The 26,075-nt window shown below is 36.6% G+C and overlaps 1 pseudogene; it reads right to left on the reverse strand.

The window, feature by feature from the left end:
• Positions 1-12,031: 12,031 nt before the first annotated feature.
• Positions 12,032-20,637, reverse strand: LOC118032808 (protein NRT1/ PTR FAMILY 1.2-like; annotated as a pseudogene).
• Positions 20,638-26,075: the final 5,438 nt, after the last annotated feature.

The raw sequence follows: 26,075 nt of genomic DNA on the forward strand, positions 1-26,075 counted from the left end.
CAAGAGTGGCTCTGTGATCATCTCCTTCGGATCTGATTGTGCACTCTGTCGATGGAGGGAAAGAGTCTCGCAGCTTCTTCAGTCCACTAATTTGTTGTGAGAGATCATTTGGTGCACGTATGAATACATATATACACCCAGAGAGTTGCTGCCTTCAGTAAGCTTTAGGTTTTTCTCTTCCCATCTTTTCCCTCTGCTGGTTAATTTTGGCCTCATTAGCTGTTCCTCTAGGCTTCATTAGCTGTCCTTCGATTGATTCTATCCATCCAAAAGAAATATATATTGAACGTTGGTGTCACTGGATAATAATTCTCTAGTAAACGTAAGATTTTGTCAACTTGCAATTTTTATTTCACTCTAACCTGTTTCCCGGAAGCTAAGTATCCAAGCACAGACAAGCTGAATTTTGTAGAAACAGAAATTTGGATTTAGGACCAGGTTTTTGGATTAAATTATGTATCCTTTTTAATCCAATCAACTTCATGTATGATCTTCAACAAGGATATTGCACATGTCAGGTGGTTTTTTCGTTTCTAAGAGAACGGCGTTCTTCTTTTATTTAACACACTGCCACACCGTCTCGCTTATTGTACTTCAACTTGCATATATAATAAATTGAAAAAGAAATCAAACTAACACGAATAAGAATGAGAACTTTCGATGCAAGAGCGCATTTAATTACTTAATTAGTTATTTTGAAAAGACAATTTAAAAAAAATTACATAAATTGCGCTATTCGTACGCATTCATTGTACTCTTTGCTTATTATTATTATTATTATTTTATTTGCTTTTGTTTTTTTGTGGTTTGTGAACGATTTGATAAAATAAAATTGTAGAAGTTGATAGCAATGAGCTCAATGCTCTGCATCAACCTTGTTATGGGGAAATCAATCAGTATCAAGCTAGGAATAGAAAATTGTCTCCCATTGCAAAGCCAAAATGAGCTTCAATACTGGCAACATTTTTAAATGCAATATCATGTATTATATTTTCTTACAGCCCAGAATATGCTGGACTCTAATATTTTTTTTTCAGTTCTTGGGTTTGAAAGAGTAAAAAATATTGATACTTTAAAATAACGATAAACAAAGTTATAGGTTTGATACAATGAAACTCGTTTTTTCCTCTCTGAACAAATGTGATGGTGGTGCTCAGCAATGAGCTCACTGTTTCTATGTAGGGGACCATTAATTTGAACATTAATCTTTTCTTAAACCCTATAATTCCAAAACCTGTAGCCTACTCGGTCAGTTAACTTTCTGTGAGTGAGTTGTCATCCCTTTTCCATTACTTTTTTCATGGGTTTGTTTTATTTATTTATTTTTTAAATGGGAGTAGTATTGTTTAATTTCTTTTTTTATATAAATCTAGTATCAGATTCAACCCCTACTATTCTAGAATAACATTTTTTATGTGGGATGCCATGTATTATGGATAATTGTTAGTCGTATGTACACGAGGTGTTGAATTCTCAAGAGATTATCATTTGATTCAGAATAGTTAAGAAACTTGAATGTACTGGTCTTATAAAAAACTTTAAAAGTAAAAGACTGGTTGTAGCTAATAAAGATATTAGCACTTGATATAACCATATTATTCAATAATTTCACCTATATTTTACTAGTGTTTTGCCTTTTTTATATATATAAAATACCTTGATATTCTTTGTTTTATGTTTTGTAGGCACTTTTGGATGAAATATGTAAAAAGAATCAAAATAGAGATAATTGTCAAATTTGACCTTTAGTCCATGTTTTGTGCAGAGCATGAGCTCTAAAGGTTGAAATGAATTGATTCTAATGGTATTAAAAAGCTAACATCCATACCTTTCTGGACATCTAAGTTAAGAAAATAAAATAAAGAAGAGCATAGAAATCGTAGCCTTCAAAGTCAAATCTCGCAATCACCTAGTGTTGACCTTCAGTTATTTCGACTTGAATATCTTGAGCTAAAGAAGTCCATTTGATGCAAAATCAATTTGTTTGAATTTCTGACTTAAAGACCTATCAACGCACCAAATTTAATCCAAAACATATCTCATATGATGGAGATATGATTTTTTTAAGATGACAGATGAATTCTGCCAGCAAACAAGTTTTGTGAAGAAACGAGTCCAAATTACGTCCCAAAGCATCCAAACTGACATCCATAACTTGAAGATTTCATGCAGGGTTAGTTTTCCTTTTTTAGAAAAATAGTTAGTGAAGTACTTAAATGTAAACTGTCTATTTAAGGGAGGACTATTTTGTAAAATAGAGACTTGGGTTTCCTATTTATATAAAAGAAAGAGAGAAGGAAGAGAGGGGGATGGTTAGAAGAGAGGAACATAAACCCTTTCTCCCACAAACTCGAATTCATGCATTCTTTTTTTTTTTTGGTTAGCTGTTCAATAGAAATGCAATGCTAAACTCTTTTTCTTGGTTGTAAGGACACAAAAACCTTCGGATTTCAAGAACTATGAGATCTATTTTACCTTTACTTTCCAGTTTATATGATGAATGAATATGTTTGTTCTCCTATGCTTATTTCCTATGATTGTTTATTTTAATTACTAGAGCGGACTCTAAGTTATTATTGTGAACAATCTATTACTAAGTTTGTTATCAAAACTGGAGTTGTGGTATATAAACTTGTGAAGCAACTGAGATTAATAATTGTGGTAGGTCTAGATTAGTAATATTAGAGAGAACATTCGACTGATCAAATCAAACATAGACTACGAACAATTATGTTGTCTAGATTAATCAACTCATCTAGTTCTTAAGGCTGCTATTGAATTAAATTACTAGTGCGGAAATTGTGGTTGTTTGATGGTTAGGATTAGTTATACAATGAATCAGTTAACTAATCAACATAAAAAAATATAGATATTCAGAGTATAAATTGACGTCTCGTTTCTATGATCAATTCTAATTTCTGTAGGTGGATGTTTATTTGTGACCAAGGTTTGTTTTCTTAATAAATTTTAGTTTTATTTAATTTTTGCTTGATTGTTTGATTTTGTCATAGTCTAGATAATCACAAACCAAACCTCCAAATTGCATAATGTATAGCATAAAAATCTGACTTGAACCTTCCTCGTGGGATCCACCCCTTGCTTGGTCTATACTATCTTGTATGTTGTGTTTTAAGCTAGGGTAATTTATTTGTGCGACCGCGACATCGCAACAGCACCCCTAGTACACCTTACCTGAGGTAGCACCCTTAGCACACCCCACTCGAGGTAAGCTGCATTGTATGATCTAAATATGTTTTAAGGGTTTTGATGAGTTTTTAACCCGCAGCTTGTTTGTCATCGGATGAAGATTTATTCATGTGAATAAATCTAGTGTTTCGAATTTATTATGGGTTCGTGTGCCCAAATAAATTCTTATAGAAAAGGTTTATGTAGGTGCGTTGACAGGGTTCACCTATCTTGAAAGGCAGAAGAATTTTTTCACAACTCGTGTGTTATGGTGAAAATACTTTCAATTAAAATGTAATGAACTTAGGAATCTCATTTAAATGAGCCACCTCTTTAAAGTAGAGATGGGCAATCCAGGCAGCATCCATAATCTCTATGTTTTTTTTGTCCTTTTGGCTTTAAATATTCAAAAAAATGTAAGAAAATACAAAACACACACACACATTTGTTTTATTATATTTTACTAACACAAGCTACAATTACATTTTTTAGATATCACCAAAATTCAAAACAGTTCAAACACACACACACACAATAGACATTTATAATTTACAAAATAGGCCTCCTAAAATTCACAAATTAATCTGGAGAAATTGCTAGAAATTCAGGAACAGTGTTGGGAAGCTTCCGAGTTGCAGGAACAGTGGCAGTGCATTGGTCTCACACTTCACCTGTCCCTTGTTTTTTCCTGCGGTGGTGCGTGAACCCACGCCCCGCCAGTGGCCTCGGCGCGTGGAACAGATACGCCACCACTGTTCTTGCATTCCCAAAAGTATTCCTCTATAATTGCTGAATATTTGGGCCTATTTTGCAATTTCTGAATTATATCATGTAAAAATGATGTGTGAGTAGAGCATAGTAAAAATGAATATGTGTGTGTGTAATTTGTTTTTTCTCCTTTCAAATTTTGAGAATATATGTACATGGTTTGTTGTCTTTAATTGCAATTAATTGTGATACTTGTTCTTTTTTAAAAAAAATTTAAATGTTTTCCTTGTATGCTACATACAGCCACTACCCTTATATATTATTATAAATAACCTGTTATTATTCACTGTTAATATTTGGAAAAAGAAACATTAAGTGGTTAATATCCAAAATATATTTTTAGGAATAATACGTCATTATCCCTTAATAATATAAGGACAAAGAAACCCATGAAAGGTAAATGTCCAAAATATTGCTGAGAGTAATACAACTTATTCATTTTTATCATAAGGATATATTTATGCCCAAAATGTTATTTAGAACAATTTAATTGCACATCCTTGAAAGAAACCTCAAATTATAATTGGGGATATTTCAATTTTTGTTCCACGGTTCATGAGTCATGAAAGTATGAAATATTAAGGAAAAAATAGGCTTTTAAAGCACCTTAAATTTCCTTAGGTTTCTAACTTAGTTTTTTTTATTTTTATTATTGTTGTTGTTTCTCTTCTTTGCGATTTTTGAGTCATAAACACTTGAAATACTAAGAAAAACTGAACTTTTAAGCACATTGAATCTCCTTGGATTTCTATCTTAGTTGTTTCCTAATCTGTGAGTTGCAAATTTAGTTTGAATCAAACACAGATTTCAAGAGATCTGTATTGGTTCTCCTTGGTACTTTGTAGACATACCTAAGGTATGATCCACATTGGCCAATGATTCTTTCTTTTTAGACTTTGAACTCAAGTTTGTTCATCGTAGCAAATTTATCCTACAAAAACTGATGGGATTAGAGAACACCAACACCATAGCAATTATAAGACAAACAAAACACCAAGCAGCTTACCTTAGGTAGGGCATACTAGGGGTGCTAAAACATTCCTTTTATGCAACCAGTCCCTTGTCTTAAAATCTTTGAAAGACCAGTTAGGTTTCCTAGTGACCATAATACTAGGTGGCAACTCTTTTTTTCATAAAACAAAAAAAAACCCAAAATCAATACACGATCCTGGGAAGGGTCGCTGCGACATCGAGCTCTCACGAGGGTGCGACACCAATATTAAGCAAAATTGTTCACATGCTACGTAAACAGTGGAGTGTGGAAAAGGTGAAGCATAAAAAGAAAGGGAAGAAGAAGAAGAAGAAGAGACTGACCTCGCGGTGAGGTGTTGTTGTTCATGGTGGCGGTGTTGTGGCAGCAGGCAGCGGTTCCAAGCAGCAGTTCCTCCTCCTTTTTCTTATGTTTCTGTGTTGCTTCTTCTTTTTGTTTCTATTCCCTCGCTTCTCTGTTCCTTCTTCTTTTTGTTTCTATTCCCTCGCTTCTCTGTTTTTGATGGTGTTGTTGTTGTTGTTGATGGTGGCTCAAGGCAGTTCTTGTGGCGGTGAAAAGGAAGGTAAGCAGTGGTGCCCCTTTTTTTCCTTCTCGTTCCTTCCTTCTTTTTATTTCCTCCCTTCTCCTTTCCTTTCCTTTCCTTTCCTTTTCTTTCTCTGTTTTATGTCCTTTTGTTTAGTTCTTCTTTCTTTCCTCTTTTTCTCCATTTCTCTCTTTTCCTTCATCCTCTATTATTAAACAACCACCCCCCATCAACTCTTTCCTCGGTCTCCCCCTATTTTCACCTCCTTTGTTTCCTTCTCTCTATATTGTCCTCTCTGTTTCAAATTGTTCCCTCAACCTTCTCTCTATGTCTTTCTCTCTGCTTTGTTCTCTCTCTCTCTCTAGTCTAAAAAAATTCTTCAATGTTCTCTCAAAAGTTTCCTACAAATTGTCCCCCCTTTTCATTCTCCCCACTCTGGTATTTATAAGAGGAAAAAGGGAGAAAGCCACCCTACCCTGTCCAATCATGTTGAATGGGTAGGGTGGCTAGACGACCACTATGCAGCCATCTGTAAGACTTGTCTCCTATGCTTTTCCATCTTAGAAGGCCAATAGGCGTGGTGGGTCTTGTCAATTTTGGGTTTTTTAGGAGAGAGAGGGAAATAAGTGTTGAAGGGGACAAAATCTCTTTCTTCGCTTACCTTTGCATGTCTAGTGGAAGGAGATTACAGTGTCGTTCAAAACAACACCGTTTCCCCTATTTTTTTAATAGTGGATGAAATAGTGTCATTTTGAACAAAACGTGCCATATCATTTAAATGCAAATTGCATCAAAGATGTCAATTTTCAAATCAGTCCTCAATTTTTTATTTATTCAATCAAGTCAATTACAATTTTGATTTTAAGAATTAATTCAATTGCATCCCTGCCAAATAGAATGTCATCCCTAAAGTTGACCACCTTTTCCATTTTGGTCTTTGGTCTCGGATTTATGCAATTTGACCTTCAATTGATCAATAACCTCTCGTTTTCTTCAATTTAGTCCTTGATAGTCAAATCTTGTTCCTCTATTTACGTGACTTTTCCAATTTGTTCCTCCGTTTCGGATTTGTTCAATCAAGTCCCTAATTGGCCATCAAACTTCAATAGTTTTTTGCATCTAAGTCCCTGATTTAACCAAATCAATTCTAAAAAATTATAATTTGACTGCCGAACTTTAATTTCTTCTAATTAAAGCCTAAATTGACTTAAAAATTAATATTTCTTGCAATCAAACCCTTCATAAATTCAATTAAACCTTTAATAAAATTTAATTCAGTCCATAAATATCTGATTTTGGAATTTCTTTCTTAAATTGAATTTTCTTTATCAATAGGGCTCTCATCAGTAAAAAAATATACTGTCAAATTTTAATATTTGTATTTTTAAACCTTTTCAACCAATTTCTAGCCATTTTCTGGGCGCTCCGACATCCTTTTTCTTACTCCTATTATTTTTTTAGATTTTTTGTTTTTTATTCAACGTATTGTTTTTTTTAATTTTTGGAAGAGAAAAAAATGAATTTGGGGGAATAACTCAAAATGGGTTATGACAATTGTCCCCCTCTTTACAATGCTTGTGATAGAAAGTCTCGTAGAAAACTTTAGATAATAGCTTTGTAAAGAAGAGAAAGAAAACAATAATAAATTCACCATATCAAGAAATGATGAATTGTTTTGAAAGTATTTAAAGTGAGGGCTACAAAGCGTACTTAAAGGTGAAATTCAAATATTTTGAAATAGTTGAATTATCACGGGTGACCTACCCAGGGAAGAAAATGAAATGATTTTTCGAGATGGTCTCATCATAATGGGTACCCAAGTTGAAAAATACAAAGATTTTTCTAAAAAAATAGTCTCATTGTAATGGGTGACCTATCTAGATGAAAAAAATATGAAAAACAGCCTCATTATAATAGGTGACCTACCCAAGTGAAAGATGGTCTCATTGTAATGAGTGGCTTACCTAGATAGAAGAAATATGAAAAATGTTCTAAATTTAATAAGTGACCTACCCAAGTGGAAGAGGATCTCATTGTAAGGGGTGACGTACCAAAATGGAAAAGGGTCTAATCATAATAGGTGACCTACCTAGGTGGAAAATATGAAAACAGTGTCATTATAATGGGTGACCTACCCAAATGAAAAATAATTTGAAGAGTCTTGAAGGGAGAACATGATAGGGCTCGAAAGGAGAGAAGGGCTCGAAGGCGCACTCAAAAGAAGGTAAGGTTGAGAAATGCACTACCTGAAATATAAGGGCTCCAAGATGAACTTGAAAGTAGGTAGAGTTAGAAAAAAACACTACTGAGAGATGAGAGTTTAAAGGTGCACTTAAAGGAAGTGAGGGCTCAAAGGTGCACCCAAAAGAAGATAAGGTTAGAAAAAGCATTATCCAAAAGATAAGAGCTCAAAGGCGCACTTAAAAGAAAATAAGGGCTCAAAGGAGGATACGAAAAGAGGTAGGGTTAGAAAAACACACTACCCAAGAGGTGATGATGGGAAACCAATTTGTTAATGTTGAAAGCAATGTATTATGATCAATATGCATGTATACTTACTTGAGAAATATAGGTCCCCTTTTCTTCATGGAGTCTTTATTTTCTCAAAAGTTTGAGAAATATTGGTCCTTGGTGTTGGATTTCTTCAATCAAGTCCCTAATTGGTCATCAAACTTTAATATTTATGCAATTAAGTCCCTGATTTGACAAAATCAACTCTTCCAAATATTAATTTGACACCTGAACTTTAATTTCTTCCAATTAAAGCCCAAATTGACTTAAAAATCAATTTTTCTTGTAATCAAGCTCTCAATAAATTCAATTAAACCTTCAATAAAATTTAATTGAGTCCATAAACATCTAATTTTGGACTTTTCTTCCTCAAATTAAATATTCTTTGTCAACAGGGCTCTCCTTAGTAAAACAATATAATGTCAAATTTCAATCTTTATATTTTAAATCCTCTTTAACCAATTTCTAGCTATTTTCTGGGCGCTCCGACATCCTCTTCTCATTGCTATTATTTTTTTGGATTTTTTAGTTTTATTCTAGATATATATATATATATATATATATATATATATATATGGAAGAGAAAAAATGAATTTGGGGAATAACAAAAAATGGGTTATAACAGTGCTTTGCAGTTTACTGTGAGGAAGAGAAGTTTTTACGGGTATTTTGATGTGGGTTTTATTTGGGTTTAATGAGCTAATTTAGGCCAAAATAAAAATGGGAAGAAAGTGTTGTGGTTTGGGTTTAAATCTGCAGGCAAGAGGAAATTGAGCTGCTCTGAGTGTGTTGTGGTAAATTGTGGTTGTCATGAGGTTAGAGGAAAAATTAGTAGGGATGCTGCTATTGTCTTGGTTGACAATTAGTACCTGGTTTTCAGTCGGGTGAGGATGATTTTGGCAGTGCTGTTATGCGGCTTGAATAGGGAGTAGAGGTTGAAGAAGAAGGAATCGATGGAGAGACTGATTTGCTCACTGTGGAATTTTAGTTATAGCCATGAAGAGAGTGGGGTTGAGTGGTTCTCGGTTCTTGTGATTGGTAGATGTGGTTGTTGGATTCGCAATATTAATGGTAGGTATCGAAATTAGCTCTCACATTTCGAAGATCATGTCTATTTAAGTCTAATTATTGAAATGAAATCAGAGAGATGTCTATTTATTAAAGTATTTTTGAAAATCAAGCTTGTCTAGTTAAAGACCCAACACATGCCATTTAATACATGTAGTCCTGTAACTGTCTTGTATTTTAAAAACAAAAATTGACACCTTGTATAATTAAAGTAACATTTCTATGGTTCTTTGTGTCCATTTTAATATATGATCTTGGGTACATTTATTTATGGTACGTGATAGGTGATCTTCTATGAATTTCAAAAAAATTAGGATGCTTAAGTTAAAACTTGAGGCTTTATCAAGAAATGTTGTTTCTTTTGAGCACCTATTTTATTAGCATGCATTACAACTAGTGACTTAATTCATAATGCTATGATCCTTATAGAAAAGCTCTTCAAGTTTTGAGAGCGTCATTTATTGGTTCAAATTGCTTACCTGATTAAAAAGGGCTTTTACAAGCACGTGATGCGGGCTATGGTTCATGTTTATGAAATAAAAGAAATTTCATAAGCTCAAAAGGTGTTTGAGGGTTTTAAAGACCTAGGATCAACATCAACTATTCATCAGCTCTCTTTCTATTGTTGTCTTTGTAAAGGAAATGACATATAACCATGTTGACCTTAATGATCAAAATTCTCTTTATGTAGATCATAATACAAATCCAACTTTTGATTTGATGAATAACCAATCTAATCATTTAAAGATACTAGAGGCTTTATCATAGATGTCGCACGTGTGCAGCGTTGTGGCGATCATCCACCCTCAAGGAAAAATTGAATGTAATGGTTTATCTTGTACAAATATGGAGAGAAAAGGAATTCTTGTCTCCTATTATTGAAAAATTTGAATGGGAGTCGCCACCTGGTATTCTGGTCACTAGGAATCCTAATTGGTCTCAGAGATGGGATACGAAGACTGGTTGTGTAGAAGGATGGTATTAGCACCCCAACTACGCCCTACCTAAGGTAGGATACATTGTTTTAATGTCTGATAAAATGTAAGATCTTATTGTTGTTTCTAGTTGTTGGTCCGTCTGTCGAAGATTTAAGAAAAGCCCTACTCTATAAGAAGGTTCTTATCTTAATGGGGTAAAACCTAATTGTTTTATGTTGTTAACAAGAAATACCTTTTTAATATTAGGAATGCGTTTTATGTATAAATTCATAATCCATGATACTAAAACAAAACAAAATAAAATTTTTGTTGTTTTTGAAATTTTAGCCAATGTTCTCTTGACTTTAATAAACTAGTTATTAAAGCCAAAATGCATGCTAAAACATTGTTTTTTTGTGTATGAAAAATAAAATATGATTTTTTTAGCTTTGAGACACTTGGCCGTATGTCCAAAAACTTTTTTTTTCTTTTTTTTCAAAATTTTTTTTATTTTTGAATTTTTTTACGAAAATCGGGTATTTTAATACCGAATTTTGTATTTTTAATAACATAAAATACAGACCGATATTCAGCACAAAAGGCATAAATCAAAAGGTGGGAAAATCAAAAATATTAAAACTAAACTTTTTTCTTCACTCTTTTTCTTTTTTAAAAAAATGGGCCGGATCAGGCCCAATTGCATGGGTTGGGCCGAACCAGGCTCAGAATCTATGGGTTGGGCCCAAGCCCAGCCCACCACAACTGGTTATTGTGCATGAGCACCATGCACGTCCTACATGGCGAGGGAAGAAACGAAAGTAAAAGAAAAGGGGGTAGAGTGTTTACCTGGAGAGGCGGCGACACTGGCGCCTGTTAGTAGCAGTGGAGGCGGCAGGGGTGGTGGTTCTTCTTCTTCTTCTCCCCTGTATTTTTTCTTCATCTCTTTCTTTCTTTTTCTTTCTTTTTCTTAGCTTTCCAACAAAATAAGAATCAGCTCATTTGGACACTAGAACTCTAGATATGGGCTGAACACTGAAAAGTGTCTTGGCTGCAGGACAAATTCCACTTCTCTTTTGTTGCTATAATTTGAACTTGAAAACGACCGTTTTCAATCTTGGAATCTTATGAAAGTTTTAGGCCAATATCTTAGCTTTCCATCCATATAAACCAGACCTAAATCCATGTTCTACAACTCCATTTATGATCCAATAACTGAATGTTGTTCTAGTTTGAATTAAACCAGCATATCTTCTTTTAGCTTAGCCCTCTCTTTGTCTTTTATCTTTCAATAGTTAAACACATCAATCAATCCCTTAAATTGTGAGATATGCCTGCATTCAAAATAAGTATTTACCGTAAATCAAAAATATCTTATGTTATCAGCTTTGTTATTATAAAACATGCTTAAGTTAGGGAATTTAATGATACTTTAAGTGTAATATTATGATAAAAATACGCTTTTGAGTACTAATCACTGCAATAAGGGAGTATTGTGGGCAGTTGAAGAGAGCGTGACGACCAGCAGTAGGTTGTGGCCACGGTAGAACAGAAGCAGAGAAAGACAGGGGTGCTATGGCAGAGGAAAACAGGGGTGCTGCAGCAGGAGAGGGAGCTTGCACCGTCAGTGAAGAAGAAGAAGAAGTAATAGGCCGCTGTTTCATTGTGCAAAGAGAGCTGTGATGAAAGTGTTTTAGTTAATTTAGGGCTATGATATAATAGAATGTCCTAGCTTGTGCCTTAACAACCTTCATATTTATATATATGTGATAGAACACCATGGTAACTGTAGGAATTATAATATTGGAATAATCCTTGTATAATTTTCTATTTACATGCTATACATTCTATAATGTAATATCACTAGAAATACAACTTATTGTTCATTAATTATTTGTTTCAATGTCATGAAAAAACCAACAACCACTTGCACAAGAGGGCACCGACACCAATACGCCATGAGTCCTCCATAGCACCTCAATCCCTATTGGTCCCTATCTAGATTTGGACCATATTTTCTATATATGTATAAATTTTGTTACAGGAACACATTAGATTGGCTGCATATATATAATATATTCTTTTTTGTTTACAAAGAAAATACATCACATTGGAGTTCACATACCAGGAAATAATGAGAAGTGAAAATTTCTAAGAACGAACATACAAAGATCCTGAACGTTAACTTAAACTACATCATCATCATCATCATCATCAATCAATCCTTCCCTAACATCTCCAGTAATGCCCTTTTGTCCCCCCTTACAAGGACCATAAGCCTTGCTACAAGCAAGATAATAAATGAAGTTAGCAACACCCAAACTAGAAAGCAGCCAGTAATAATAATCATAATGTCCTTTGTTGATGTTGCTTGAAACCCAACTCTCTTGATTTGCTTCACTAATAAACCCACGAACATTACCTACTATAAAACTGGCCACCAAGCTTGCAGCAGACAGTCCAATACTATAAAGATTCGAGGCCACGCTAGACATGCTTTTAGGCAATTCAGTGTAGAAGAACTCATTCAGTCCAACACCATTCATAGCCTCAGAAAATCCAAGTAAGAAATAAAATGGCAATAACCACATTGCAGACATGTGCGTAACCGCGTCAGGAATATCTGAAATTCCTTCCCTGATTGCAGTTTCTCGTCGCACCCTCTCTATAATTGCCAGTACTGCCATGGAAGCAGCCGAGCCCAGAATCCCAATTCCTATTTTCTGTTTCAAGCCGAGACGTGTTGGTTTTCCCGTGATTTTTTATGCTAGAGGGATGATTACGCGATCGTATAGAGCAATCCACATTGTTAGAGAGAGCAACATAAATGCATAGAATGATCCAGCAGGGATTTCAAATTTCGAAGTGATATGTCGGTTCATAGTGGATGCCTGGAGTAATAAGAAAGAGTTTTGACATACATTTACAGACACCAACATCCCTGTCGACCATATTAGGATTACCTTTATTAGTGCTTTTAGCTCTTCTACTTGATCTACTGTACAAAGACGCCATGGATCTGAAGCTCTTCCATCTGGCATCAAGTCTTCTTCAGGATTCTTAACCACACAAGCCTTGTTTAGAAACCTAGGACAAGATAAGACAAAAGGAAATCCTTAAAGGAACTATGATATATAAAATTAGCTTCTTGAGTGCTTCACAGGTAGGTTAATTACCTTATTCTTTCACTTGGCACGACAAGTGCAGATCCCTTCCTATGATGATACAGCTCATCCGTGTCTGGTGAAGATAATTCAATCCTTCTCTTTCTAAAGGAGGCCACGAGAACTCGAGCAAATCCGATGAGCCAGCTTGCCTTAGCCTTTGGCTTGACATAAATGGGAGAAGCCAAGAAGAACGAAAGAGTTGACAGGATCATGAGAACCACAGGAACTCCGAAACCCACCTTCCAGCCCATGGCATCTTGAATGTAAACTATACAAGTCATGGAAATAAATACAGAAGCTGAGGATGTAACATAGTACCAACTGAAGAAGCTTTCTAATATTCCAGCATGTTTAAGGCTGTCCCTCTTGCTCAATTGATCAGCACCAAAGGCCAGGGAGCATGATCTTATGCCACCAGCTCCGATAGACATAAGGCCGAAGCAAAAATATAGAAACAAAAGCTGTGGTGTCGTCGCGTCGTTAGTGCATCTGCTACTAAATTGGGCGCAAGAAGGCACCGTTGCCCCAGGAATTATTGTTGTCAACCACAATAGAACCATTCCCTGTACATTTATTTGATTCCAGTTAATATTTTGACATAATCGAAAGTTTTGAGAATGTTTTTCCAAAATTCAACCTCGTATTAGAGAGGTGCAAACAACTTTATTTTGACCCAAAATTCAGGAATTTTTTTTTTGGAATTAGAACTTTCATTCAGAGAACTGCAAAATATGTCGTTATTGGTTAAAATACTAAATCATGAATTAGTGATTCAACTAAAATAAATCATTTTATTTTTATGCCCAAATTACCATCCCCTGTACATATATAAGAAATTAACGAGGGAACTACCTTCAATATTTAAAACAAATATTAAAATTAAAATATTTTTTTACTGCAAAGGGAGAATAATTTGGTCTTGGAAAAGATAGTGTTAGGTATGTTGCCATTACATGTGCAACAAATGGTGGCTACAACCATTGACTTTGGTAGCCACCATTCTTGAAGAAGAGAAGAAGATGGCAGCAGCCTTTGTTGAAGAAAAGATGAGTTTGGCAGCCACCATTGATGACAAAGGAGCATGAGAAGCTACCATGGATGCCTATAAATAGAGGCATACATTAGAGAGCAAAATGAGAGAGTTGAGAGAAAGAAAGATGTGAGAAATGTAGGAGAGAGTGGGCTGCCAAGGCAGCCAACAGTAGCTGCCATTGCAGCACTAAGAAGAGAGAAATAGAGTGAGGTTGAGAGTTGCCAAAGAGGGGATGATTCCTCCTCCTCTATTGTTGTAAATCTTGTTCTCTCCCTATATAATCAAATGGCTTCTCCCGTGGATGTAGGCGGTTTGTCGAACCACGTTAAATATTGTGTCAGTGTGCTTAGCCTCCAATGGGCAAATATCAGAACATCACCGGTCGGAATTTCCTACAATTGGTATCAGAGCATATGGTTTAAGTGGTGTTTGATTTTTTGCTCAAAAATGAAATTTGTCAAAATGGTGTTTTGACCATCCCACTGCGTAGAGGAGGAAGAGACAAAGCCACTGGTGAAAACCGCGTCAAAATCGGACGTCGGACATGGCCGCACTCTCCATCACTCTCCAGCAAGGTGTCTGCCCACGCGCCCCACGCGTGCCACGCGTCTTCTTCACCCGGATGAGTTGACCCGACCCGAATACCAGTTGACCCGACCCATGTGAATAGTAGGCATGAACAGTGACGTGCCATGCAAAGGATGACATCAGCATGATGCAAGGATGACAACAGCATACACAGTCAGCAAAAGCATTGACTAGTCAACGGACATGTCAGCATAGGGTCCACCTGCCACGTCATCAACCGCGAGCCGAGCCAAGCCGAGTTGAGCCGAGCCAAATTGGAGCTGAGCCGAGCCGCGAGCCGAGGGATAGGATCCAGTGTAGCTGATCCTACATGCAACCGGATTTGAGATTGAATCTGAGCCGTTGATCAGGCCAGAATTGTTTTGATCAAATCGTAGCCGTCTGATGTGCGATTTGGACGATTCAAGACATGTTTCCAGCTAATTCGATCATTCCGGATGCAATGGTATGGTCCGATCGTTGAGATTCGAGACCAAAAATGGCGGTGGTGAATTATTAAAGAGAGATTGCCCGATCAGGAGGCATCTGAAGGTCATCATGGTGGTCGATGGAGATGAAGAAGAAGAAGATACACACATTTGCCCAATTATGTGTGCTGAACTATTAAGTGGGAAAATTTAATTGCCTTGATGGAAGGCAAAATTGGGACACTCTAGACACCCGATCATGTGGACGATTTGAGGTGGAGAGTGGAAACTGATGAAGACCAATCTTGACGAATCTAAGCACTGGTAGTCTCGCCAGATGTTGAGAAATCAGGTATAAAACCGGGATATCCCAGATCACTTGTAAAGGAAAGCCGCAACAAAGCTAGCAAATGGTTGTATATACAAAAAGGCAGTACAGTGGATAGATACGTTCTAAGAAGTTCTGTCTAGGAGATTGGGTTTTAAGCGGGACCAGTGTGACCCCTCCAAATCTTTCCTGGGAACTTGCTTAGTTGAAGGATCATCCACACAGTACTATTTTTGTATATGTGACAGTTTGTTATGAAACTGTTGAAGACTAGCAGGATGATGGCACAAAGGAACAGTTGGGTTCCGTATGATCAAGGATCTGATGGAGTGGTGATTTCTCCAAAGAAGTTAGATTCGGTGACTGTGATTTCTCGAGGGGAGAATTGATGAAGACCCTGATAATGGAAGAGAAATACAGCAAGGGGATAAAGATTGGCACCCTCTTTTGACTTGGATAAATGTTGTGACAGGATGAGCTGCTGTCAAACATAAAAGCAAAGAATAGGGAGAAATCTGGAGAACCGGAATTGCACGAGAGCACACGAAGATTGTGCAGGAGTACCCGTAGGATCCAACGAGGTATTGTAATGAGACAATAGGTGCAAGGAGAAGAAGAGTTCCCAGATGAAGCTCAGAGCAGAGACTGTGTGAAAAAGTTGTACAACAAAAAGTCTCTTATGCTCTTGATAAAGGCAACAAGTGAGGACCTTTCCAATGCATGCAAGGATGGAAAGATGAGCTGTTGCAGAAGCACCGAATTAAGGGGGTGCGAACGCCTATGATGAAAGGCGAAGACACCAAAGAGAGTTGGTGTGGGTGGAGCTATCAGGCAAAAATGGATAGAAGCTCCAAACATAGAAAATGAGATGGAAAACTGTGAAGAGTGCACCATAACTTTCTCTTTCTATGTGATCAGTGGTAGTGATCTCTCCCAAGTCCACATGGTGGTAGAGAATCTTGAAGCCACTAGAGACATCCCCTATGAAGGAGGATGTGGTCGTCTCATGATGACGAGTATAGACACCTCAGATGGAAGGTGTATGGGCCAAGATTAGAGACACCTCAGATGAAAGGTGTGAGGACCATGATATGAGTCCATGTTCAGACCGTCTCATGACGACAGGCGAAGACACCTTAGACAGAAGGTGTGAGGACCATGGTATGAGTCCAAGATCAGACCGTCTCATGATGACAGGCGGAGACACCTCGGACAGAAGGTGTGAGGACCATGATATGAGTCCAAGATCAGGTCGTCTCATGACGACAGGCAGAGACACCTCAGATAGAAGGTGTGAGGACCATGGTATGAGTCCAAGATCAGACCGTCTCATGACGACAGGCGGAGACACCTTAGACAGAAGGTGTGAGGACCATGATATGAGTCCATGTTCAGACCGTCTCATGACGACAGACGAAGACACCTTAGACAGAAGGTGTGGGGACCATAATATGAGTTCAAGATCAGGTCGTCTCATGATGACAGACGGAGACACCTCAGATGAAAGGTGTGAGGACCTTGATATGAGTCCATGTTCAGGCCGTCTCATGACGAGCAGAAACATCTCGGATGGATGGTGTGAGGGTCATAATGTGAGCCCATTTCAGACCGCCGCATGACAACAGGCGGAGACACCTCAGAGAAAGGTGTGGGCCACGATGTGAGCCCAGATTCAAACCGCCGCATGACGACGAGCGGAGACACCTCAGGAGAAGGTGTGAGGGCTAGGATAGGAGCCCCAATTCAGAACGCCCTAGAGCCGATGTGATGGCTAGATATGAGTGGACAAGTGTATAGCCAATGAAGTGGCTATGATGAGTATGAAGACAAATGCAGGATTGACTTTCATGGATATTGCCCCCATGCTAAAGATCAATGAGCTAGAAGACATTTGCCTTGAACAATAAGTGGGTGACTTGTGGAGCATTAAGACGCGACTGCTATGAATGAGCAGAGGGCATGCGCAGGTTCCGGGAACAAGTTGACTCTTGTCAAGGTGGTGAGCTCGGAGATGGCATTGTAATACTCAGAGTATGAAGATTAATATGGATCAACCTGTAATGGGCTGCCCCCATAAGTAAAGGTGGATAGCTACCCGAACTCTTGAGACTAAGAGTGAGAGACTCATGGAGAAGTAAGGCGTGGTTCTTAAGGTGGAACAGAGGGCAGACGCAACTCCTGGATGAGTAGACTCTTAGAAGAGTGGTGAGCTCGTGATCACATTAAAATACTCAATGACTGTTGCACTTGGGAATATCAGTTTGAGGGGGTGTTGTAAGCCTTGATGTAAGGCTTGATAAATCATTCCGGGCCAAGCATGGTTGATATGCTTGAAGGGGAATGTTCCTAAAGACAAGCATGAACACTCTTCAGATGTGATGTGTGAAACCATCTGGTTGAAGTGATCCTTTGAAGTGAGCAAAGGGGTGCTTGGTTGACTCTGGTGATTGAAAGGTTTGGCAAGTACCTGTAAACTTGGCCACAGGCGCTCTCAGAATGGTAAGCTTGGAAGAGCTGCAAGATGCAAGCATGTGCTGAAGAAGCAAGAGGACAATTTCCCCACATGAATGGCAAGGGAGGTGATTGTTAGGTATGTTGCCATTACATGTGCAACAAATGGTGGCTACAACCATTGACTTTGGTAGCCACCATTCTTGAAGAAGAGAAGAAGATGGCAGCAGCCTTTGTTGAAGAAAAGATGAGTTTGGCAGCCACCATTGATGACAAAGGAGCATGAGAAGCTACCATGGATGCCTATAAATAGAGGCATACATTAGAGAGCAAAATGAGAGAGTTGAGAGAAAGAAAGATGTGAGAAATGTAGGAGAGAGTGGGCTGCCAAGGCAGCCAACAGTAGCTGCCATTGCAGCACTAAGAAGAGAGAAATAGAGTGAGGTTGAGAGTTGCCAAAGAGGGGATGATTCCTCCTCCTCTATTGTTGTAAATCTTGTTCTCTCCCTATATAATCAAATGGCTTCTCCCGTGGATGTAGGCGGTTTGCCGAACCACGTTAAATATTGTGTCAGTGTGCTTAGCCTCCAATGGGCAAATATCAGAACATCACCGGTCGGAATTTCCTACAGATAGTAATGAAGATTTGTCAATTTGGACAGCACATGATAACAGGACTTATTGAAGATTTTGTTTTTTTGGGGGGGTGGGGGGAATGGATTACTATGTATTTTCCCGATCGCTTGTTAGCTAAACTCCAATTAATATAAAATATTCAGAAATATAATAATAAAATATATTCTTGATGTCAGCAGCTTGTACGCTCGTCTAGCTATATTAAACTTTTATTAAAAAAAAACAAATTGCAATAATGTATGGTCCCAAAAAGATTAGTATAGACAATCTCCATCTAATATTTTCTAATTCTCATAATTATAGATAGTAGATGTTAGAGTAGCTTATATGCATCTTAATTAATCTTTCGAGATCCAAAAATTAATGATTACGTAAGTTTTTAGCAATCCCGAGGTTTTTAATATTCGAACTAGTGATTTTTAAGGAAAAAACTCAAAATCTAACCAGTTAAGTTATATTTTTTTTAAGGCTTGTATCTAGAAATTATTTAATTCATGATTATGTATTTATTTTATTATGATAACAATTATTTTATTTATAAATATATTAAAAATAATATTAAATCTTGTAGTGCTTCCATTTGAAAACCAATTAACCTTAGCGGTTTTAAGTTTAAAAGAAGGCAAACCTTTTTCGTAGATCATTGATCCCCAAAAGGTTTATTTTAAGTTTGTTTTTTGTTTAAGGCTAACGGTTTTTGAACCTTTCGGGTTATATTAACAAGGAAATGATATCATCTAGGTACGTGAACGAAGTCTTGTACGGATTTTAATAAGTATGAAAATAGGTTATTATTTACTTTATATGAAAATCTTTTGACTTTCGTCGTAACTTTAAAAAATTAACGTAGACGGACAGTAAACGGGGGAACCTGTCGGCTTTCATGAAACTAGCGACTAGGAATTAATCATTGTCGGCTTTAATAAAAATTTTATTTATATATATTTTAAAATTAAGTGAAAATGAAACTTATCAATTACCCGGGCTCTCTCACGTGGTGTTAAAAAAGCCCTTTCAAAAAAATAATATATATTAACTCCAATATATTTTAAATGAAAATCCTTTAAATTTAAAATTTGTAGAGGTTATACTATAAAATATTATAAATTTTAAATTTAATTAAAAAAATTAACACGTTTAGTATATTAAAAATTATTTCAATTTAAAAACTCATTGAAGAATAATTTTATATTAAATCTAAAGCATATTATTAAATGTTTTCCGGTGAATCTCTACTACAAGGTGGGAGTCTAGTCAATTGGTACCTACTAACCTAACAAAATCATGATTCGAAATATATGAACACAAGATTAATTGTCTGTTTTCCCCCCTTTGAGATTAGCAATGGACTTAGTTAACCACTTTTGTTTGTGAGAGAATCGCCGGTGAGCGAGGCATAGATCCGTTGGCCGGACACATGATTGTCTTTGTGACAAACAGAAGGGAGAAAAATAGAAAGACAAGAGTGGAAAGAAATAATGTTACCAGAAGGCTCGCAATACATCCAAAGCCGATCATCGGGTATCGACCCACATATGTATCAGCAAGAAAAGCCCCAATAATGGGCATGAAATTCCCAGCAGCTGAGTAGAGGAAGAGTATTTGGGCACCGCTAGCTGCATCCATACCATACTCTCTGGTCAAATACAGTATCATATTTGTTGATAGCCCAAAACTTGCTAGCCTCTCCAGTGCCTCATTTGCTGTCAAAACATGAATTTAAACCACATTACTTGAATCGTAAATATCTATAAGTTGCTGAAAGTGTTTTAAATACCTATGATGAAAAACAAGGCTCTTATGCCACCCTTCGGGCTGCTCAAGAGTGGCTCTGTGATCATCTCCTTCGGATCTGATTGTGCACTCTGTCGATGGAGGGAAAGAGTCTCGCAGCTTCTTCAGTCCACTAATTTGTTGTGAGAGATCATTTGGTGCACGATGAATACATATATACACCCAGAGAGTTGCTGCCTTCAGTAAGCTTTAGGTTTTGTCTCTTCCCATTCTTTTCCCTCTGCTGGTTAATTTTGGCCTCATTAGCTGTTCCTCTAGGCTTCATTAGCTGTCCTTCGATTGATTCTATCCATCCAAAAGAAATATATATTGAACGTTGGTGTCACTGGATAATAATTCTCTAGTAAACGTAAGATTTTGTCAACTTGCAATTTTTTATTTCACTCTAACCTGTTTCCCGGAAGCTAAGTATCCAAGCACAGACAAGCTGAATTTTGTAGAAACAGAAATTTGGATTTAGGACCAGGTTTTTGGATTAAATTATGTATCCTTTTTAATCCAATCAACTTCATGTATGATCTTCAACAAGGATATTGCACATGTCAGGTGGTTTTTTTCGTTTCTAAGAGAACGGCGTTCTTCTTTTATTTAACACACTGCCACACCGTCTCGCTTATTGTACTTCAACTTGCATATATAATAAATTGAAAAAGAAATCAAACTAACACGAATAAGAATGAGAACTTTCGATGCAAGAGCGCATTTAATTACTTAATTAGTTATTTTGAAAAGACAATTAAAAAAAATTACATAAATTGCGCTATTCGTACGCATTCATTGTACTCTTTGCTTATTATTATTATTATTATTTTATTTGCTTTTGTTTTTTGTGGTTTGTGAACGATTTGATAAAATAAAATTGTAGAAGTTTATAGCAATGAGCTCAATGCTATGCATCAACCTTGTTATGGGAAATCAATCAGTATCAAGCTAGGAATAGAAAATTGGCTCCCATTGCAAAGCCAAAATGAGCTTCAATACTGGCAACATTTTTAAATGCAATATCATGTATTATATTTTCTTACAGCCCAGAATATGCTGGACTCTAATATTTTTTTTTCAGTTCTTGGGTTTGAAAGAGTAAAAATAAGGATACTTTAAGTTAACGAGAAAGAAAGTTATAGGATTGATACAATGAAACTCGTTTTTCCTCTGTGAACAAATGTGATGGTGGTGCTCGGCAATGAGCTCACAGTTTCTATGTAGGGGACCATTAATTTGAACATTAATCTTTTCTTAAACCCTATAATTCCAAAACCTTTAGCCTACTCGGTCAGTTAACTTTCTGTGAGTGAGTTGTCATCCTTTTTCCATTACTTTTTTCATGGGTTTGTTTTATTGTTTTTCTCAAAAAATTGGGACCAAGTTATGATTCAGTATAACGTGTACGCATGGCATACGTGGGACCTATATATGCCATGTATTTGGGATAATTGTTTTTTGATGTGCACATGTATGCGTGGCATATACGGTACTGTTAGGGTTCCTAGTGACCAAAATACTAGGTGGCGACTTCCATTCTATTTTCCACCGACAAAAAACAATATTTTTCTTGTTTCCCCACATATGCCAAATAAATAGATAGATATAGATACATTTTTTAGATTTAAAGTGGAACCATTTTTGTCACGACACCACACACGTGCGACAGTCCCCATGATGTGAAGAGAGACGACAAAAACATGGGAGAAGGAACCAGGTTCTGCTCTACTGGTGGGAGAAGAAACCAGTGACAGCAGCTTCTGAGTGGCTAGTTGGCTGGCTAGGTTGTATCGCCAGTTTGGTGAGGGGAGAAGGCGGTAACAGCAGCTAATTAGTACTTAAAAGTACATTTTTATCAAGGTTTTATATAATCGTATTGCACTTAAAGTATCACTAAATTCTCTAACTTAAGCATGTTTTATAATAGCAAGTCCAATAACATAAGATATCTTTAATTTATGGTAAATTCTCATTTTGAATGCAGGCATATCTCACAATTTAAAGAATTGATTGATGTGTTTAACTATTGAAAGTGAAAAGACAAAGAGAGGGTTAAGCTTAAAGAAGAGATGTTGGTTCAATTCAAACTAGAACACCATTCAGTTATTGGATCATAACTTGAGCTGTAAAACTTGGATTTAGGTTTGGTTTATATGGATAGAAAGCTAAAACATAAGCCTAAAACTTTCATTAGCGTTCATGATTCAAAACGACTGTTTTCAAGTTCAAATTGTAGCAATAAAAGAGAAGTTAGAATCTATCTTATAACCCAGACATTGTTCAGTTTTCATCCCATATATCGAGTTCTAGAAGTCCAAATGAGTTCATTCTTGTTTTTTTGGAAAGCTGAGACAAATGCCTAGAACTTTCATGAAGACTATCTGTTTAATATTGACAATTTTCTTGCTTAAGAATTTTTACCAGCTCATTGGGATACCCAAGACAAAAAAAAGTTTTTGAGCAACGTGAAAAACTTTTATTAGGATGACCCTTACTTATTCAAATATTATCCTAATCAAATATATCAAAGATGCATTCTTGACAATAAGGTAAGTAGTGTTATCAAAATTTGTCATTCCGAGACTTGTAGGGGTCATTTCTCGTCAACAAAGACGATTGCAAAAATCTTACAATATGGATTTTATTGGTCCACCATGTTCAAGGACACACATGCGTTCTCCAAAACCTGTGAAAATTTTTAAAAGTTGGGTTTTATTTCAAAACATAAAGAGTCCTTAGATAATCTTCTATTGACTCTTAGAGTGTACCTTAATAGATATGTCACTACTAGAAACTCGCTAAATACCAACGGAATCCCCGATGGCATATTTCTGTCGGTATTTTTCAATTGAAATTACCAATGGAATATTTTCGTCCGTAATTCGGTCGGTAATTACCGACGAAATCTAACCATCAGTAATTACCGACCGCATTACGGACATTTCGATTGAATTATATAATTATTTATATAAAATTGGTTAGATGCAGAGAATGAAAACCAGAGCTGCACGTACGGTCGCATCTAGTTCGTCTAGCAACGACGAAGACATTTCCTTAGGTGCCTCTCAAGAAGAGGCATCTACACCACTTGCGCCGTCAGTTGATGCTGCCTCTTCCAGCGATGTTTCACGTCGCAGAAGCAGCATGCCTTTTGCAGCGGAATTGATGGACCCGCAAGTACGAGGCACAATGGAAGGACGATATTTCAATGTAAGTTTGTTAAGGTTTTAAATTTTTTTTAAAAAAACAAATTTATGAAGTCACTATTTAATTAATTTCAATTCTTTTCAGGTTCACAAACATTAAGGCCGCCCGAGTAATATCATCGGCGTTTAAAGCGTCAATGGAGATTCCATTGTTTCAATGGAGTCAGATATTCAAGCATCCTGAATGGATGCCTCAAATCAATGCATGGTTTTCCAGATTTGAGGTTCGTGTTAATATATAATTTTTAGCTTATTTCTAATAAATTATTAATATAATTGTAAATAAATTATTAAAATTTTTAAAAATTATTTTTTATACACAGAATCAATTCTGCTGGGACGAGGAACATAACAATGTTGTGAGGAGGGTGTGGGAAAATCACGCGGCAACTAGGTAACATCGAAAACAATACAACTTTTTTTTACAAAAAAATTTATGTTTTGAAATGTAATTTTTGATTGCGTTAAGTAGGTTACGTAATTTTTGGTACGAAGCCCAAAAAAAGGCAAAAAAAACTGCGAGGGATAGAGGGTTCCAAGGCTGGAACGATGTTGCGGTTTGGAGAGATTTCAAACCGATATACATCCCGAAGGATATATGACCGCACTATCTTGAGCACGTGATGTCTGAGCAGTTCACACAACGCTCACAGTCCGGTGCTGGCAATCGAAATCGGCCAATTCATGGCTCGGTGACAACGCACACCGGCGGCTCCGTTCCGTTTGTTGCACATGCGAAATGGATGGTAAGATTAATTTAAATGAAATATATCATTCAATTAATTTGTTGTTAATAAATTTTTTTCATTATAGGCTACGTCTCTTGGACGTGAGTCGAGCCCTATGGAGCTGTTTGTGGAGACGCACGTGCGGAGTCAAGACCGCTAAAAGGGGGTGCAACAATTCGTTGACAGCCGCGCTCAACATTTTATGGTATGTTTATTCATCCATTTTATTTTGTAAGTTATTATTATGTTTATTGAATTGAATATGATGATTACTTTTTTTATTTTCAGGAGACCTATAATAATCGGTTGAGGGAGACATAAGAGAACGATCCTTCGACCCATCCGGAATTTGATCCGGATTTGTGGATGGAGGCTGGATTGTCAGGTGGACCCAATAAGAATCGGGTTTTGGGCTCTCCAACACTAGGGTCGACAACTTGCGGATGACCCGTACTGCTTCAACCGTCGAGAGCTCCCAATTAGTATCGAGCTCCCAATCAGGTGGGCCGCATAACAGCCAGCCTCCTCCTCCTCCTGATCCTCCTCATCCTCCTTTATATTAATTTTTGATAAAAATTATTTACATTTAAAATTTCATTTAATGTTTTTTTGAAACATTTCATTTTGTAATGAATATTATTTATCTTTCATTTTTTTTGTTTTTGATGCTTAATATAAATTTTATTTGCATAATTGGTTTTTATTACCATTAATTTATATCATTTTATATTATGTATTCTAAATAATTATAAAAAAAATAAAAAAAAATTACAAAGGGATTTACCGAGGGAATACATCCGTCGGCATTAGACAGTAGCCGCGACCATCACCGACAAATTTCCAGACGGATAAATTCGGTCGGTGTTTTCCTGACTCACCAACAGATTGACCGACAGATTAATTTCGTCGGTAAGATATAATACCAATGAATTCACAGACAGTATATTCTGTCGGCGTTTCAACAATTCATCGACTAAATTACCGACGGAAAGTAACTGTCGGTGAATTGTGATATCACCGACGGAATAACAATCCGTCGGTATTATTGAAGCGGGAAAAAAAAAAATTTTGGCTCGCAAATTCCGTCTGTAAAACCATCGGTAAATGGTTTTTTTGTTTTGCCGACCGATATAGCGACGAAATGGGGAATCACCGACGAAAGGTAAGCTGACGGACAGATTCCATCGGTAATTTAGTCGGTAAATATTTTACCGACGTACTATCAATCACAGACCGACAGAATATTTCCGTCGGTAAAACTGTGAATTCTTGTTGTGTGTACATCGTGCAATTCATGATTTATGGCCCTGTTTTCATAAAGAACATGCTCGACATAGTCTTGGGAATCTGACTAAAAAAGACCATGTTTGCCAATTTTTAATAAAACTAGATGGGAAGCTTATCCCCAACCTATAGAGGGCGTTAAAGCCATTCTTGAACGTAAAACCAATGAAAGATGTGAGCCACAATCACAACTACCTATACATACACATGCTTTTCCAAAAAGAAAAAAAGAAACTAAGAAAATATCTCGTTGTTTACGTGTGTTTCAGATTCGTTAGTGTTTGCTATTTCAGGTGATATCTCTATACTCTAGCTTTTTACCTTAAGACATTGAGAACAGTGTCTTGTTTTGGTTAGGGGGAGAGGGTAGTAGTTGACAAAAAAAAAAAACTAACTAACTAACTGTTTTTACTATTATTAAAACCATTTGACAGAACTGTTTTTAGGATGGTAGAGTGAGGAATTCTATTGAATCTTGAGACGCATCTTAGTAAACATTCTTATCAAGGT

The sequence above is a fragment of the Populus alba genome, chromosome 18 (genome assembly GCF_005239225.2).
Source record: "Populus alba chromosome 18, ASM523922v2, whole genome shotgun sequence".
Classification (NCBI taxonomy): domain Eukaryota; kingdom Viridiplantae; phylum Streptophyta; class Magnoliopsida; order Malpighiales; family Salicaceae; genus Populus; species Populus alba.